General features: G+C 46.1%; 1 protein-coding gene across 16 annotated transcripts in view; it reads left to right on the top strand.

Moving 5' to 3' along the window:
- CNGA2 (cyclic nucleotide gated channel subunit alpha 2) overlaps positions 1-19,252 on the top strand; it is a 77,061-nt gene that overhangs the window by 36,020 nt on the left and 21,789 nt on the right. For 6 of the 16 annotated variants that reach the window (XM_059732696.1, XM_059732695.1, XM_059732690.1 and 3 more), the window contains 5 exons: positions 922-2,844; positions 4,594-4,679; positions 5,635-5,796; positions 8,149-8,227; positions 8,947-18,163. The gene's annotated coding sequence lies outside the window, so the exon portion shown is untranslated. Of the gene's footprint in view, positions 1-921; positions 2,845-4,593; positions 4,680-5,634; positions 5,797-6,002; positions 7,316-8,148; positions 8,228-8,946; positions 18,164-19,252 lie in introns of those variants that run through there. The other 10 variants (XM_059732703.1, XM_059732701.1, XM_019487960.2 and 7 more) reach the window with 10 other exon arrangements.

The raw sequence follows: 19,252 nt of genomic DNA, 5'->3' as shown, positions 1-19,252 counted from the left end.
CTGCCTCCCCTGTGGCTGTGTTATTTCTGTGAGCTATGGAGCCCCTCTCCCCATCTTACCATCATGTTTTTACCCTGAGAGAATGGCTACTGGTCGGCTTATTGTAGGATCTCAAAGTACAGAGCATGTCTGTAACTCAGTTACACAGAGGAACTACTTAGTTTGCTCTCTTTTCATCTGGGAACTTCTGTGTTTAGTCACTGTCAGCCCTCCTCTCCATCTTAGCAGGGGTGCTCTTTAGAATTTAACACACAGTCTGGCTTATACTGGATACTTCTATACTAATAGTACTTTACATTGTGCCCTGCTCCATGTGCGTTGGCAAGGTGTGCCCAGGTTTTTAAATGAGACTTACCATATTTCCATTTTTGAAAAAAAGGATACCTGTGGGGGGAAGAGGGAGAGGGGGTATATGATTGTGGGGCAGTGATATGTCCATGCCCTACCCCTACCCCTCATTCCCAAGCCACAACCCCCCCCAGCCCTGCTACTGCCCCTCACTCCTGATCCAAAGTATCCTGCCCCTTGGACCATATTGTTGCTCCTCACGCGCAACCTGCAGACCCCCCGTCCCTGTTGATACCCCTCACTCCTAAGCTGCAGCCTCCTGTCCCACCCAGCCCTGCCAGTTTCCCTTACTCTTGACCCGCAGTCCCTTTCCCCCACCTTCCCTAGCCCTGCTGCCCACGTAGCTTCCTGCTGCCCCTGAAGAACCCCACACCCCCTTCCCCTGCCTCCCTGCCCTGCTGCAGCCCCAGTGCTGGCAGGAATGGATGGGTGGACGGATGGACACACACACACACACGTCCCAAGTAGCTCCTTGCTGGGGCAAGCCAGGAAGTGCCAGGAAAGCAGAAGCAAAGCCAAATCCCGGACATATGGTAACCCTACCATCACTCTCTTTCTCTGTGTGGCATCAAGGTGGATGAAGTGACCTAGGAAGGAAGTGACGATGTGGCCATTTTGGAGCCTGGACCTGAACCGAATCCAATGTGACTTGGGCTTCACAGAAGCCATCAATCAAAGCATGCAGGTGCCCAACAGACTGAAGGTGGCAGAGGAGTCTGGCCTGTTGGATCAGGAGAGAACAGCTGAGGATGTTCCCCCATCCTTTCAGATGCACATCCCTGATAGGCTGTCACTGGCAGGTGATGTAATCAGCAGCTTGTGATTGGAGGGTGAAACCACAGAAGGTGGAGCAGTTAAGGTACAAAGATGTTGAACTCTTGTCTTCGGCATAGTGAGGTGTAATGGTAAGACAATGGGAGGGAGGTAACAAGTGATAGGTGGTGTTCAGTTTACACCAAAGCAAAGTTTACCAGTGTTCAAGAAAGATGGCGTGAGCTGCAGAGAGAAAAGGGAAGAGAGAATGTCCTTTTACCTCTTTTGTGCACCCCTCTGCACTCGGGAAAGCATAGGCACAAGCTGGAGGCCATGAGGTGTGTGGGTTTGGCCAGGGTCGTGTGACTCCGTCTTGGAACTCCACACACACCATTTTAGAATACCGGAGATAACTGGGAAGCCAGCAGCAGTGGGGGAGGATGCGAACAGCATGGTTTCCTGAGGCAGCTGAGTACCTTAGCTACCACTTTCTGCATTCTAAGCAGCTAAAGGGAAGGTAAGTGAACCAAAAAGAAATGGAGTGATGAATATGGGTTTCAGCAGAGAGACATGGGGAGGGATAGTTTGGACAGATCCTCTTGGGCTGATGGCAGGCAGGTTTGCAGATGAAGAAGTGGGGCAAAAGTGTTTTGGAGTAAAAAATTTTCCTGAGCACTTGGCTTTCAGCAAAGTATGCCTGGTGAGGTGTTTCCTAGTCAAGGCTCATGACAATGCATGTGCCCACCATAGTGAAGGCAATGTCTAAAGTCACCTCAATTCCACTCAGGCAGGTAGGAGCTCTGACCTGTGTTTAGCACTGACTTCCCTTCTTCAGCTCCAGGGTACTGGGTAAGCAAAAACCCATGTCATTTGCACCTTGAAAAACAGCCCCTAACTCAAAGTATGCTCATGCTGCTGGAATCACGTATCATTTAGTTTCCCTTCTCTGTGCTTTGAGGGGCTGACTGGCTCGTTCTCTGTACAGCTGGTGTGTCCCCCAGGTAATGCAGCTTTTGGAGACTTGAAGCTGGAAATCTGAATACTTCTTTCAGGTAATGGATTGTGGGAGAATGGCAGCTGGTCAGCATGTTCAAACTGCTGCTGTGAGTGCCTGCCAGCTGTTGTGTAAGGCCCACAGAAGGGAACAGTTGATAAGGGCACAGTTAAACTCAGCCTGAGGTAGAGCTTGTTTGAGATGGAGGAGTTCTTTTAGCAGATTCCGTTTCATGTAAGTGCAAAGTATCCAGCATGGGATTTCTCTGGTTCTTTGGGTTGGAGGGAAATGTGTGTTAACAAAGTCAGCCACACTCTCTGGTGAAGGGCATATGCCACTATTGTAAGAAGGAGAGAGAAAATCCCAAAATGGACTTCTGTGGGAAAACTTTGCAGGACCTTTATCTGGAGGCTCTTCCACCAGGGGCTTCAGAGATATGTTGTACGATGAGGTCCTGTTTACATGGTTGTGATGTTGCTTCTCCCATAGGTTTTGAAATCATCTCCATCCAGCTCTGACTATGATGCTGTTACCTTTTGGAACATAGAGAAATACATTTAATTTTTTTCTCTTTCCTCTCCATAGAGATAATAGATGCTGGTCCAAGGCCATTGCTGGTCCCACATGATGGGGAAAACTCCTCTGTTTTGCATGAGCCCCTGAATTCCTCTACCCAGCCTTCACCACTGAGGGAGCTCCCATTTCTGAACATCACCACCAGATCAGCTGCCCAGAAACGCAAAAGACCGGTATTGTATTTAGAGCAGACATGACCACCTACAGTAGTGCAGTCTCTAGGAGAAAATTTATGGGATGATGATGCATCCCAGGCTTTTTCCTGCTGGGTCCTATTGTACCAGTCCTCTAATGTCTTGCAGTTAGGGTGTAGTCCTGGCTTAGAAGAAATGGCAGACAGCATGTTAAAGGAGAGCTCCAGCCTCTGCAGAGCAGCTTGGAAGGGTGACCCATGCCCTCTGTCTGTCAACATTGTTCATAGCAAGAGGTTTCTGGAGGTATTCCTTTGATTTCATTTTAACCCGTTGCTAATACCCACTTTCGCTGTCTCTTGGGGGCAGAATGCCTGCCCCAGGGGCCACTCTACTGCCTCTTTTCTTTTTTGAGTGCTGTAAGTTTATCAGTGAGGGTATTGCACTTAAAAAGGAGTTGGCTCTGCCAGTACTTGTGATGAAAACAGTATTCAAAAATCCAGTACTAGTTAATCAATAGGCAAACTTAATTTTAATGCAACACTAATGTAGTGGATTCTAGTGTTTGTAGGAAGATGCTTTGGTTTTGGTCACCTGGGCCTTCAAACCAGGTCTTCTTTAACTTTCTTTTGTCCCACTGAAATTTAACAGGGATCTTAGGTAAAGCTTCATTAGTTTTTCCTTAGAGTTTAGCCATTTAGCGATAGCATCACATCTAACTTTTCCTGGCTTATGTTGGCAAATGTTCTGAACTCCCTGTGAACCGAAACCCGGGAAAATGCTTTCATGATTGTGACAAAAGGCATCCAGTGTCACGTAGGTCCATTATGATAGTGAAAGGATTCCTTTAGGAACAGCTGATTGTGTGTGAAACAGTCACATGGGCCTCAAATCCAGTTTGTTCCATAAGACCTGCTGATAATGAAGATCCTTTCAGGAAAGGCTGAATCTCTGGGCCTTTTCCTGCTCCCATTGAATAACAAAGCTCCCTTTGTCCTTCATGGGAAGAGAATATTTTAAGCTGCCTTCACGTGCAATGGCATAAGATTAGTCAGTGATCAAGCCAACCATTTACAAAAGGGCCAGTCTACTTTTGTCATCCAAGCCAAGAGAATAAACAAACCTCAGATGAAGGGCTGAACAATTCTTTCAGCTTTAATAAGGGCTTTCATCCACATGGGATTCTCTTATGTAGACACTGTCCTTATTATATATTCTCACTGAGCACAACTGATCTCAGTTTAAGTTTGTGTGGGGATATGTTCTGGCATAGGGTGTTAATGGATCTAAATACAATATGTCATGTTCCTTTTATGGACCAAATGCTTTCATAATTACAACATAGTCTATTCTATTTTGCATTGTAGAAGTCATTGGATGAAGGTTACCATGGGGCTAGGCCTGATGGGTTTGCATATATAGGTTATCATTCTCACCCCCAAGCTGTGGATGAATTGATATTGGTGCCTGCGGCCCTCAGTCAAAACTGTTAATACTGTTGTGTGGTTTCCTGGAGTAAAGAGAAATGCAGAATCTGGTTTGCATTGTCGTGAAGGCAAATTAGTCTATTGTAATAAAATCCACTCAGCTCTAGAGTTTCACAGCAGCTATGGTGGTGCCACAGTAGAACCACAGTTGTGGTATCATGATGCCAGGGGTGGGTACCCTCTACTGGCTATTGCACCTGGGTGACAGTGGCAGAGTGCAGGGAACCAAGGCCTGGGATTGGTGAAGGAAGTGACTCATGGAGCTTCCTTATTGACACTGCTGCTTGTGTACTTGTTCCCACAGACCCAGCATGTGAGATCACGGAGAGAGAGGCCACACAGTGAAAATGCCCAGCTGCCCTGGCATAGTGGAAGTGAGAGACATGATTGGTAAGACCTGGCATGGGGGAGCAAGAGAGACATGGCACATTAAAGATGTCTTTTGTACCGTGCTGGGATTTCTCATAGTGCCTCTCAGTCTTGCCATATTGGAGCATGGTTCTGGTCAGTCTAAGGGTAATGACAGGCAGTAGCATGGAGGAAAGTTGCAAGTATTTGTGAACGCTTTGCAATCAACATGGGCTGTGCCGCTATCTAAGTCCTTGATAGTTACTGTGGTTTTCCCTCTCCTGCATGGTTCTCCATATGAGGCATTCTCAGGTTACTGAGGCTTATCTGCTTTTGGACTGAAAGACTGGGCTGAAGTCTGGTTGCCTTGTTCATTTCAGGCTGGCCATCCTGTGCCTTTCATAGTAAAGTTGATCTCACTTACTGATCTTCAGTACTGTATTTACCTTCCCTAGTACTGTCCATCTGAGGTCATCCCAGCAATTCATTTGGAGTATGTTAAGATTCTGAACGCTGTCTTGAATGAGGTATGGTCTCTGGTTTATAGTGGGGAAGCTGAGGCACAGATGCACGTTGTACAAGCACACGAGTGGTAGAACCAAGGATAGAACTCAGGCCTGCTGACCCCCTGAAAGTGAGATTCTACTTTCCTCTTTGCTTAGGACTTACTCCATTAAGGGTTGTCCTGGCCTGTCTTGATGGTGTCGTTTAGAGGAGCTATAGTTTGATACTATGGCAGTGAAGTTAGAGTACCGAAGTTGGGCTGCCAAGGTACTGACACTGAATTAGTACCGCACTTGATTTGCTCTAATATCGTTGGGTGGAGCCTCACCATACATGAAGAGACTCTTACTAGCTAAAATCAACAGTGAGCCATTGTGAGGATGCAGAGAGCAACCAAATCCTGGGCTGCCCTGTGTTGTTTCCTAGGGACTGGGAGGGAAAAAGTAGCCAAAGGGAGAAGGAAATAATGAGTGATTCTGATTATACCTTGCAGGCCAGACACAGGCCTACTGCCCAGCCCCACCCCGCAGTTCCCTCTGTTCGTGCACGGTGGCAGGATCTACTCCTTGCAGAACATCTTCCAGATAATGTGCTTCCTGAGTCGCCTGCTCTTCCACCAGGTTCAGAAGTCTATCCAACCCCAAGCCCAGCCCAGGTGACTGTGTGGCTTGTTTAAGGCCTGCACAGGGGCTGCTGCTGCTTCTCACTGCTCAGCACCATGTGGCATGAAAAAGGCACGTGCTTCTTAACGGCAGGGATCAGCACAGCAGGAGAGGAGCCCTTCAGAAGGCCAGTTAGAGGATATTGTGCTTTTCACTATCTTGCTATCAGGGCTGCCAGCTTTCAGTGATGGGGTGAGGGGACATGCAATGTACAGTCACTCTGGAATCTGTGCCAAGCTCGTGACCTCCTGCTGCTTTTAACACCAACAGCTCCCTTGATTACCCCTAGTTTTCAAATAATTTCCCTGGCATCTCTGCAAATGAAGCTATACTTGAATGTTACACAAGGGCTGGTTTTCTGTACTTACACTGCCTCACTGGTTTTATGAAGTGGGTTTAGAGGTGGGAAAGGGAATCGGCATCTAGAGTTATTTGACTGAAAGCTCTGTGATCCCAAATCTATTAAACAGGCTTCTGGTCCAGCAGCTCTCTTCAAGGCAGAGTTTAGAAGAACAGCAGACTCCCGACATCAGTTGCTGTAGCTCAGTCATCTCTTTCAGATTCTTTTATACTGAACTATTCCACCCATGGCATAGATAAGTATGTGTGATCAGCAGACTAGAGCCTTTTTTCTCCCTAACTAAATAAGTTTGAGGTAGTAGGAGGGAAGCAGAAGTTATGTTATACAAAATGACATTCACAGATTTAAAACTCCTGGACTAATTCTTTTCAAACCTGGCTTCCTATTTTTGGTCTGAAGATGCCCTACAATTCTTAAAATTAGCCAGGTTTCTAACAATGCATTTCAATTATTTTTTGCTTATCCAAATATACAACTTTTTATATGCAAAAAGTTTGTTTATTTTCACAAAAAAAAAGAGCAAAAATTGCTGAACTGATTTTGCTCAAACGTTTATAATACTTAAAACACTGGTCTGATGCAGCTTGGAAAATTTTCACTACAATGACGTTCTTGAAAGTTATGAGTCATGGGCAAAAAGGAATTGGGGTGAAAGATAATTTTCAGTCGCTACTTTAATGAGCACTAGCTTTGCCTGCTTTAACTTTTTTCAGTTAAAATTTGTTCCCTTTCATTGTTGTTAGTGTTTTATTGCCAAGTGACATCAGCCATGATTGCATCACACATTTTTAGTTTTCTGCTTTTTTAGACAGGGTTATGTCTTGCAAATATTTTCAGATTCCCTTTTTTCAAACCTCTGCCTGCATCCTGAATGTCTCTGATTACCTCCCAAAGAAAGTGTTGGGAAGGGGGAACTAATGCAGATCCACAAAGATTACCCACTGGTATTTATCTATTTGATAACATATAGTGCATTTGGTGCCAGATCCTCAGCCAGTGTACAGAGGAGAGTGGAAATCTGAAGTGACATCCGTTTACGTCAGCTGAGAATCTGGGTGTATGAACAGAATGGAATCTCTTGAGGAGATTGAGTTGGAAAAGCTGACTCTGAAAATGACACCTCTGCTTTCCCCTTCAGACTTTTTTCAAGGGTAATTGCTGCCTTTCCTGAGACAAAATTCTGGGGAGAGAGAGTCCACAGGGCCTGTGAAGTCAGTGCAGATACAAGAGAATGAACTGGCCCTGTAATTCCAGTTGGGGAATCTTAATTTTTGGCCATGTAAGAAGCAGGCCAAATCCAGCTGCATTATTAAGTCACAAATAGACTTTCCCATGTTGGAAATAAGTGTTTATGTCTAGTAGAGGAAGCCTGCTGGATCTGGAGGTTACAGAGCAAGAACAGAGAAGCCTCCTTTATGCTGAGATCCTTTCCTGACTGCTGATGCTCTGGGCCACAGTCTTCATCTGATTTTTTTTTTAAATGGCATCCTTATGCTGGAGTAAATCAGCCTTGATCCTTTGACTTTATTTGAGCTGTGCTAATTTATTCCACCTAAGACTCCAGCCTTATATTTTGTATTTGCATGAATTATTCTAATACAATTTATTCAATCACCAGACTGTGTATATAGAAAAATAACACTCGGCAAATATCACATTATCTATGTGCCATATGCCAGGATTCTAAAAATAAAAGCATGTATTTGTACTGCTCTCTGTAGCAGCCTGCACAGCATAGTTTTCCATGATGGTTATGATGAGCTGCATGCTGAAAGGGCTTAATATGCATGGTGCTAGTTAAAAAGAACTATGCTAGATGATATTGTGTAGATGCTGTTTATACTCAGTCCTTTGATTCTGTATCGGGCAGGTATGGTTTGTGCATGTGTAACTGGCTTCCTCCCCTCTTGCACAGGTAAAGATGTGATTGCATCTCTTTAGCACTGTTTGCACATTTGAATCTTTTTGTTTTCCTTTTGCCTAGCTCCCAAGAGGCTGGGCCAACTTCAGAAAGTTCCCTGGAGGAGATAGGCATGTCTGAGATCATAGCAATGAGACAACAGGTGAGTGAGAGAAGCAAAGTATTGCAGTTGGAGGCTGTGGATACTGCCTGAGTGGTAAAGTACCAATAGCTGGACTTCTCTACAGCTCATATTCATGTGATGGCCTCTCCAGGCCCCTCTGATGAAAGGGGAGACTGGGTTTGTGTGTGTCCTCTCATAAACACTGCTTTCATACCTGGAACCAGCTGTAGGGCTTTTGCTGGCTTTAAAACTGGGAAAAGCTTGTCCCTTGTAAATTCCAGTCACTTGTGCCTAATGGTCCCAGTACACTGCTGGTCCTAATGTTTAGCTTTTCTCAGCAATTGCCATAGGTGGCGGAAGGCTTAGCCCCTACAAACTGGGCTGGCAACAGTGGATCTAGCATAGCCAGCATGCACTGGCCCTGGAACAGCCCTGCAAGAGGGTGGGTCAGGGTCAGGCAGGCATGCTCTGCACTGCCCAGCCCTCTCCCTGCCCCAATAATATTTTCTAGTGCTGCTTATGGCAATTGCCTGCTGTGTTTGTGAGAGAGATGATGACCTTTCTTACCCTAAAACAGCTGCTGCTGGGAGAAGCAGAACTGGAGTAGCCATGAGCTCCCATCTTGCTGGCCTGTGCTGGGTCGCCTGCCTTACAGTGACGCATCCTGGGGCAGCATCCCTTGCCTTGCCCTGGGATCCCTCATTTGCCCTATAGTTTGTAACTGACTTAGCTGTTTTTTTGGGTTTTTTTTCCTGCAGTTGAATAAGATCTCAGGGAGGCTGCGCAATCTGGAGGAGCAGTGCACAGGCTGGCGTCAGAAGGAGCTTCTGGTCTACTCTGTGCTGGTCTCTGCGTGTCTCCTCAATACCTGGCTTTGGCTAAGGAGATGAAGAACCCTCCCCATCACAGAACAGCCTGTGTGCATGGGGGAGTCCTGGCTAGAACACTCTCAGACCATAAACTCTGTGTTTCTTCCCCTTGGTTGACCTGCTTCTTGAACTGTAGATTCCCTGAGGATCTGTGACCTTTGGGCTCTGTTTGCAATGCAGATGAATGGATTGGGATGTTCCTTTTTTGCTGGAGAAAGTTGGAAGATTAGAAATGGAAGGGGCTTACTTGCTGGATCAGCTGACAACAAAGAGATGTTTGTAATCAAGAGCTGTCCAACCCCTTTCAAATGATGAACTTTTTGTCTTGCAGCTGTTCTGCCTTGCGCTACTTTAGTAAGTAGTGTTGTAGGTGGGACTGGGCTGGAACATGGATGTAAAGTCACCAAGGGTGACCCAGGGGCTGCAAGAAGCAGTTTTATTGGGTCAGTAGGTAGTGCTGGGGGTTTGCACTGAACCAATCCTCAGCATAGTGTTAAGGGATGCTATGTTGCTGTTGGTGCCATCCTTCAGAACAGATGCACAAAGCTGGGGTTCTAAGGGCTTGTGGCCATCAAAATCGCCATTGCATGGTGGATATGGGCAATCCTGGTCTCTAGGCAAATTCCAACTTGGGTAGCTAAGTTCTGACACCTAGAAATTTTCCTGTAGTTTCACTGAGACACCTCTTCATGTCCTGCATAAAGTTTTTGTGCTGCCTGGTTGCACGGTTTGAAGTAACAGTTTTTATGTGGGAGAAAGCTGCACTGCAACAGGGGGCAAAGCCAATTTGTAAGGAATGTTGGTAACCATGAAGATGGATTGTGGTGTGTATGATTATTTCTAATGTTCAGGTGTTGGCCAGCAGCCTGGATGATGACTTGAGTGCCTGGATATCAAAGCCAAAAGAGTGGAAATCTCACAGATGGAATATATAGCCTGAGTAATGAGACTTGGCCCCATGTATTTTATCAGTTTTGCAGGTTTGGGCTGGGTTACAGAGGAACTGACAAGGTTCTGCTCTGGGGTATATGGTGTCTCTTATGACAAAGGAAATTCTTGGCATAGTATTGGCTAAAAACTGTCATGTGATGAAGCTGGAATCCTTTGCCTCATTCAGTCTTGGAAATTATCAGTACTCTAATCAGGATCAGTGTTAACTCTCAGATCCCTTGATTGGCTCAGCAGGGAACTCTTTGTTTCCACAGATATCTAATGTCACCCCCACTCAGAACGGGTGTGTGCGCGTGCATATGTGTGGTTAATGCTATTTCTACAACACTAACAGAAGCACTTTACAGACTTGTATGAAGACAGGGTCCCTGCCCTAGATAGCTTAAAATCTAAGTTGACTGCATAGAAATGCAGGAATTGAGATGTATATAACTGAAAAGGATCTGACTAAGTGGTCACTGACTGTGTGTGTGGGTGGGGTGTATAATAACACACTCAAAATTCATGGCTATAATTGGACAACTTCTAGATACACTGGTCAGCCTATTTGGAATACCAGTACCAATGCATGGCCACAAAATCTGGGCCAGATGGTTAACCCAGGTTTAACTTGGTTTCTCTTGTTCCATGTATAAATAACTGTAGGTGCAAGTTTGGTCATTTAAATGTCCAAGTAACTGATTTATTGGCACAGATACTTAGATGTTCAAATGATGCAAGTTGCACCCCTGTCTATGCCTATAAATCTGGTAGTACTTGGATTTCTAAATAAAAAATAACAGTTCTATAAATAATCATAGGTGCAAAACTCTGCCCCGAGGCCAATGTCTAAGCTAAAGAAAATATGGAGATTTACTGCAACAGAAGCTAGGATCTGCTGACTGTTCGGGCAACTCCTACTGCAGTCAGGGAGGGTATGTGGGTGTGTGTGTGGATGACTGTCAGCTCAGGTGGTTCCTACCTGAGGTTAAGGAATGGGATGAGCTGATTTGTTTTGCTACTACCTACTTTGTTGCTCTGGAGTGGTTGGGCTTTCTCTTGGTCTGCAGAACTTGCACTCCAGCTCCTCTCACTTCTAGTGAACAGACCCATGGATCCAGTGGGATCTATCACTTCAGTCATCTGTAGTTCAAGATAGAATCTGCTACAATCCATGCTTGAATTTTGCTAGCAATGTTATGTGGCATTGCAGTGGTTCCCACTTCCCTGTAACTGGAGCCACTGACTGTAGGAGATGTTATTTTCTTTTTCAGTCCACAGCGTGGACCGAAGAGGCCTGATCCAGTGTGGTGGCCAAGGCCCCCTAGCTCCTGTCAGGCATGTGGAGAAGAGGGTGGTTCCAAGATCAGGCCTGTGCTGGCTAGTTGGAGGGTAGTTGCTGACTGATTGCTAGTGGTGCAGTGTAATTTTTTTGTAGGAGGCCTGTGTCCTAGTAGGTTTGTGAAAATCTGGAAATAACAATCAATAAAGAGCCTGTTTAAACACACATGGCAGAATATGCCAATGGCCTCTAGACCTGCTTACTGTATCAACACAGCTAATTTTGAGTAAGGTTTTGTCCTCTGGACTGCAACTCTGTGGCCTTCTGCTCGGTGTCTAAGCCATGTGTATACTTACTATGGCTTCAACATCCTCATCTTGTAAGATCATGTTGACTGAATTGGCCAGCCAGTGTAAAAATACCCGCAAATTACAGCAGCCCAAGAGTCCTGGACAATTTTTTGTGATTCCACTCACCTGCTTAAGGTGGGATTGTCTGTAGCTAAGTCATCCTAGTCAAGCGTCTGTTCAACCCACTCTTGAAAATTTCTAAGGATAAAGATTCCATAACTTCTGTAGGTAGCCTGTTTTATTGTTTGAGCACCTTCGTAGTCAGAAAGTTCCTTCTAATCTCTAATGTAAATTTTGTCTGCTGCAGCTTGAGGCTATTGCTCCTAGTTTTGTCTCCTATGGTCATGGAGAAAAGGCCCCCTCTCCATCCTTTTCTTGGTAACCATCCTTCAGGTATTTGAGAACTGCTATCAAATCCCCTCTCAGTCTTTTCTTCTCCAGACTAAATAACCCTGATTATTTCAGCCTTTCCTCATAAGCCTTGCTTTCCAGGCTGGACTCTGCTGGACTCTTACCAGACTGTGCATATCCTTTTTGAAGTGTGGCCAGGTGAGGCCTCACCAGTGCTACAGAGAGCAGAATCATTTCCCTTGATTTGCAAGTGACACTCCTGTTCATAGAACACAGTATGGCATTGGCTTTTTTTGCAACAAGAACACACTGTTGGATCCTATTCAGCTTATGGGCTACTATAACTTCCAGGTCCTTCTCTGAAGTATTGCTGCCTAGCCACTCATTCCCCAGTCTGTTTTTGTGCATTCAATTATTTTGTCCCAAATGTAGGACTTTGTACTTGGTCCAGTTGAATCTCATCTGATTGATCATGGACCACTTTTTCCAGTCTACTCTGATCCTTCTGGATCCCTAGGCCTGCTCTCCAGAGTGTCTGCAGCTCCACCAGCTTGGTGTCACTCACAAATTTGCTAAGCCTGCCCTTGAAACCATCATCCAAAATATTAATGAGGATGTTGAACATTCCTTTAAAATATTCCCTGGTAGTTTTATACCACCTTCCACTGCATGATCCAGCTAATGCCCATTTGAGATGGGCACTACTTTTTGCATTCCAGAAGCACTGGAAAGTGAAGTACCTTAACAGCTGATTAGTGACAGGATGAAATGGATCCTAGGAGTCCTGACTCTTAGCCCCTGCATGAATTGCCAGGCTACACTGAAAGTGGTGCTTGATCACAGCCTCAAGATGAGTGGAGTGAGGACTAATGAGCCAATGAAAGTACAAGGACAGGTAAAACAAGGGTTGTAGGATGCATGAGCACAGTGATGACTTTAGATTTTGTAGCTCCTGGAGAATCCAGTTCAGATTTAAAGGTCCAATTAACCCATCCCCAAATCTCACTTGGCACGCAGGGAGGTATTTGGAGAAGCCAAAGGAGATGGGCTACTACTAGACAAAGATGAGTGTGGGAATGGAGCCATGGAGAAGGAAGTCAGTGTTTCTTCAGCCATGGGTGCTCTGTGGCCTTTACAAAGACCATGGGAGATGGGAAAGCAGAAGGCACCGAGGAAGCGAGAAAAGGCTGTTATACGTGATGGAAACATCTCTCGCCGTAATCCCCTTCTACTGCAGTGCCAGACCTTAGCCTTCTCAGAATGGGTTGCATGGGGCAAGGGACCCTCCAGTAATGCATTCTGAGCTGTGTCTACCATGTATCCAGTGTTTCTCAAAAAGCACCCTGCCTTCCCTTGCCTGGCTGCATGCTCCAAACCCAGAAATGAGGTGGTAAAATGACACTGTGTTGCACAAATTATTAATTGCTCAAATGAAAAATGAGACTTTAAAAGAGGGATGAGGCAAGATGCTACGTTTATTGATTAGAATATTTAAAAGAATGCGTGCGCGCACACACACACACACACACACACTCCCAATTACTCTGCAGATGTTATAGTTACCAAAGTCTGTTGCTAGGTGGGCAGCCTAGGAGTACGAGATGAGGGGTGGAGCCTCATACAGACACATGTCTGTGCTCCAGTAAAATATGCAGAGTGTTACCCAACTCTTGCTGCTAAGCCTCCCCGCTTTATAGGGGGCATCAAGTTGGTGTTGGGTGACCGATTCCACTTTTCCTGACTCTGTGCCTCCTTTGCGTGAATCTCAGTACTTTTCTATCCTGACAAGTGGTCAGGCTCATCCATCACTGTCCTAGTTGTTGCTCTTCAAGCACTCTGTTTACCACATTTTCCATTATCACTGATGTAGGCTGTCTGGTGCAGATGGGGTCTTTAGCCTTGAAGGGTTACAAGCCAGTGTCTTTAATCTTGTTTCTTCTGCTTATTTCATTCCTTGCCTGGTACAGATTGGATTTAGAATTGCCCCTTCAGCCTTTTCTTAGCATAGTTCACAATTTGTTAACTTGTTTGTTAACACATAGCTTATCCTGCTTCTACTAATCACTCTACACTCATTTACCCACACATCCCAGTATCATAAAAAAGAATACTTGTTTTGCTATATATATGTGTAATAACAAGCTTAATTCATAATAGCAGACTTAAAATCGGTACAACTGAGATACCTCTGCTGCTTCTCAAGCATCCTGGGGTTCTTGAGTGGTGAGGTGCCAACCACTCCCATTTTTTTGGTTTGGTAGGTTCGGGTGGGAATGGTTGGGTAGGTTGTGTTTGAGAGCAATGCTACATACGAATGCTGGGAAGATGATGTAGACATTTCCTGAGGTGCCAGTGCTGTCTCTACAGCTCTTCCCTGTAGTCTGTCATTCCCCCAGCCATTCTGTTCATGGATAGATAAAACATCATCCCAATGGCCATATTTCTCAGCCAGCTTGTGCAACTGGTTCCATGCAGAACATCCTTGTTTCGAGCCGTGTGATTCTGTGTGTTAGGCTGGAGGGAGTGAGACGTGGCTGGGTGAAGAAGGTTGCTTTGATCAGTTGCAGCTATTCAGAAAGGTCCCATTAGTTGGTATGGAGGTGGCCCTATGGTCTGTATGTAGGGGGCACTTACTGGGCTAGGATGGGAATGGAGCCATCATCTTCCCTTGTTTGTGTGTGTGCAGATAGTGAACTGGGTGGTGAGGAGGGGGAGAGATTTCTTCTTAAATCTCCTCTCCCTGCCACCATTCTGCTAAGGAGGGAGAATGAGGCTGAGCAGATACAAAGCCAGGGGATACTGGGAGCCATTAGCTGATACAGTTCCTACAGAGGCCTTTCATACAGTTGTCTTTGCCTAATCACTGAATGTCCGTGCCTCAGTTTCCCTGTCTGAAATGATCATTTCCACAGAGAATCCTTGGCTTTGGCCTTTGCAAGGGGCATGTTCACAGATGCTGCTCATTTGTCAGCACATTTGGAGAAGGTTTTGCCTTTTTTTACTTGCCATTTTACATTTTTTGCCTTTGGCATGCTTTGTCTCATGCGTGGGTCACATGGTGGGCCTGTGCCCTCCTGAGGGAGGCTGGGTAGGAAGGGGAAGTTGCTGAGGCAGCTGCATGTACTGGGTGTTTGGAACATGTTATGTAACAAAGTATTGCTCTGGGGAATCACTTGTCTTGGATCAAAGGTATGGAAACAAACAAGCTTGCCACGTTTCCGTGGAGATTCTCTAGCCATCTGTGAGCTCTGTGCCTGGTGTGTGTGTGTTCCCACTCCTCTCTTCTGCACCATGCTGGTGAACTCAGAACCTGCCTTTTCTGGGCTGAAGAGGGGGAGTGTATCAGATCCATCTGATAAAGTCCCCCAGGCTTCTGTTCTGTGTGTGTGTGTTCACCAGAGTGGCCTTCCTGCCACCATACAGATTTAAGAAGCAGGGCAAGCCTAGGAAAATGAAGGGTGGCACCAGCAGAAACCCACCTGCTAGTAGGTTTCCCTGCAGAACTGCATTCCTGTGGTTGTGAAAAAACTGGGAGACGAAGGGCACTTCTCAGCTGCTCCAGCTCTTTCCACAATTCCACATAAACAACCTCAGAGACCCCAGTTTAGTTGAGCTGGTCAGAAATGTTTTAGTGTGGAACAAACTTAATTGCTGAAACCTTAGAATTTTTTGCTGAATGGCATGCTTGTTTCCTGCTCTGTGATGGAAGGTAGGTGCCTGGCCCATTTTCAGCCCATCTCTGCTTGTGCAGCGGTGGGCTGTGAGACCACCTGTGCCACTCCATCTGCTCCTGGGCAAGATAGGTTGGTATCTTTGTCTATCTGCCAGCCTTGGAAATTAAAATATGCATCAGCCCCTACAACAATCATCAAGTTTCAGATTAATAATGACTTTTTTTTCCTTTCTCCACTAGTTTTTGAGCCTTTAGGTTTCCACATTGTCAAGCTTTTCCTTGAAACTGAGAGCTAGAAGCTAAGTTATTGTTTTAAACGAAAGCTGAGGCTTTCAGGTTATTTACATGAATCCAGATGTTGGGGCTTCTAGAAAAACAATGTGCTGTGAGATTCACAATAGCATTGCAGGAGTTGGCAAATTGATTTTGCTAAAAAACCAGCCATTTCTGACATTTTAGCCCCCCCCTTGGCAACTGGGTAGGTATCTCTCTCCTGCACTTCAGGCATGTAGAAACTGGCTATTTGCCTATTAGAGTGGTCTAAAAAAATAACAGCTTCTTAAAAACAATGACCACATGAAATCTCTCTTGCCTAATTTCTGCCTTCTGGGTAGTTTACACCTTGACCATCTTGCTTTTGCTGGTGGTTATATGTCCGTTGAGACTGGGGCATAGGAGATTAACAAATTGATGGTTCCTAACATTTTCAGGCTGCCTGACTTCTATAGTGCTGTCCAGACAATAAAGAAACAACTGGGCTGCTGTATTCAAATGCAGCCAACTTCCAAGGAGCAAAATCTGTTGCACAGCACTTGACAATCCACAGACCTCCAGAGCTGAAGTAGTTTACATCGCTTCTGGCCCCAATTATTGTGGTTGCCAGAGAGCAGTGCTGTGGACAAGCAAGTTGGCTCTGCTAAGAGGCCAAGCTGATTAACTGGTCTGAGTGCAGAATTGTGTGGATGTAGCTCCCCAGTCAGGTGGTAGCTGTGATGCCAGGCTGTGTTATACTGTATCCTTTCAGGTCCCTGCAGGTCAGGGCCAGGGTTTACCTTCAGTGGTCCATACACAAAGGCTCAGTATTGGGTTGCTACTAATAAAAGCCCCTGACTAGCAGCTGTGAAACTAATGGCTGCTAGTCCGTTTCATGGCAGCTGATGCAAGGCTCACCTTGGCCAGCTCTGGGCCCCATCTTGTTTGCTGCCTGGTGCCACTGCAAGCCCAGTTGTTCATATCCAGGATGAAAATCCCATTTCAGGGAGTCTCTTGGGGCACCAGGACACAGCCCCAAAATTTGAGACCGTCCAGAAAGAAAGCCATCATTTTATTTTATTTTCTGCTCCTTACTGGAATTGATAGGTCAGGGAAGCACTATGTAGAAACAGAACTCATGGTCTCTCTCAGTCTCCTATGCTGTAGCACTCATCACTGCAGGGCGCTAATCCAGTTGTGCACATCACAGAAAGGCAGGGGAGGGTTGAAGCGTTTGTCACAGCTTGTCAAGGGCTTGGAGATCTGTGGACTCAGAGTAGTTACAGAAGTGTAAAGGGTGGCTGTTATTTCCAGTTGCTCTGTTCCTTTAAAGCTTTATGAAATACTGGGCATGAGAGGCAAGGGGAAGGGAAGGGAAGGAAGGGACACCTTGGTTCAGGGAATATCTGTTCCAGGCCAGTGGGGATTCATTTAGAACAGTGGTCTCCAACCTTTTAAAGGTGAAGATCACTTTTTGAAGTAAAGGGCAATCCAGGCCTACTGCACCACCCCCTTGGTCTGCCCCCTCCCCCCTGTCCTTGCCCTCCTACCTACCCAGCAGGTCAGTTGGGGGAGGGGGCAGATCAAGGCCCCTGCAGTGAGGAAGGGCATGGGGCAGGGGTGAGTGGGGCCCAGGGGTGGGTTGGGTTGTCCAGGTGCATGGGAAGGGGGGGCTCCCACCACTGCACGCACCCTGGTGGAGGCCCAGGGGGCATGTGCCCCCCCAATCTGTGCTCAGGGCAAGGCAGCTGCTGCTGCATGCTGGGCTTTGTGCTCTGAGCTACATCTAACAGTGCTAATACTATGTGGCAGCCCAGGCTGCTGAGGTATTCTGGTTAAGAATCACTGAGCTAGAGGGTGATGGTGAGTGAGGGACTTCGGAGGGAAGTGGAGCAGCTCCAGGTGCAGAGGTACTGGAGGAGAGGGTGGAGCTTTTATCTCTCCTCCCCTTTCATTCCCCAGACACAAAGCCTTCTGTGACTAACTCCTGTGAAGTACACCTGATGTTCAGGGAGTCGGGGGAAACACACAGGGGATAAGCACATTGTCGCATGGAGAGAGAGAGAGAGAGAGATGAGCTCTGAGCCATACACAGAACATTTCCTTGTTGCTGGGGGCACCAACTCCACCCTTTACATCTGAAAGTTTTCTCCGTTGCTCTGACCTAAGGTCTACCTTTGCTCTGAGGGCTACTAGCCAGGCTCCCAGGGCTGGGAGAGAAGGGCAGCACCTTGCCACAAAGGACGGAGCTGGCTTGTCTTCAAATCAGTAAGTGAATTTTTAAAAAATCTCAAAGTTTGTTCTGTCTTCAGAAGCTGCTGAAAGTCACTGGTGTGATGAACTCCCACCAGTCCTTAGCTGCTCTTGCCCATAGTGGTAAGAGCAGGTTATGTGTGGCTTGTTGAATGCACCTTTGCAGCAAGACAGGGACTGGGAGGCTAATGCCTGGGGCACTGCCACAAAAAATACACTGGAATGTACCGCTCCCAACAGTAGAGGCTGCTCCAGTGCTGATTCTGGCCTCTAGACACTGCGCTGCTTGGGACATCTGACTAGTAAGTAAAAGGGGGACAAATCTTTGTGGCTTTTCAGGTCTGTTTTGAGTGAGTGCCAGTGAATTTCCCACATGTGATTGTTCACCATAGATATGTAAATGGATGGATCTAGTCAGGCAGACATGTTCATATGCTGGGCCTATTGTACCCTATGTGGCTCTAATGGTGGGGTTTGCATGAATATCACTGTCCCTCTGTTGTATGTATGTCACTATATATATATGCTTTGTGATGCGTGTGTTCCCCTCTCCAGCCAGCTGCATGTGAATATGTGTGCTGAATGTCAATGTTGCCATGTGTGAGCTTTCTGTGTAACCTATATGCCCATCATTGTTTGTCTGTCTGAACATCATGCATGTGTGGACGACATAATTTGTGTATAACTTTGTCTGTGCATCCTGTCTTTGATATAGGAAAAGTAGTGTTATGTGAGCACAACTCTGTATTTAAATCAGTTGGCTATTTATTCATGTTTCTGTATACTGTAGTGTGCCTGGCCCCATGAAGTGTCTTTTGATGCCACAATACCTGTGTGTGCCCTGTGCTTGTTGTGTTTATCGTTAGTAATATCTATGCACATTGCATATCACACTTATAGCAGAGGGTGAGTGCTCATGTGCCTCTGCATGTGCGTGGGGTATAGACCAATGGCCAGGGTCATGCAGGTACCAGGGACTGTTTCAGGTGCCGCTAATTTAGTTTCTGCCCCATGAGTGCAGATCCTTTGATCTCCTGCAGCTGGGGGAATTCTCTCATTCAGCCCCTCTGGTCAGAAAAGCTCACATTGCCACACTTAAGCCTT

Source organism: Alligator mississippiensis, chromosome 8 (assembly GCF_030867095.1).
Source record: "Alligator mississippiensis isolate rAllMis1 chromosome 8, rAllMis1, whole genome shotgun sequence".
NCBI lineage: Eukaryota > Metazoa > Chordata > Crocodylia > Alligatoridae > Alligator > Alligator mississippiensis.
This window is presented reverse-complemented; position numbering and strand designations above follow the sequence as displayed.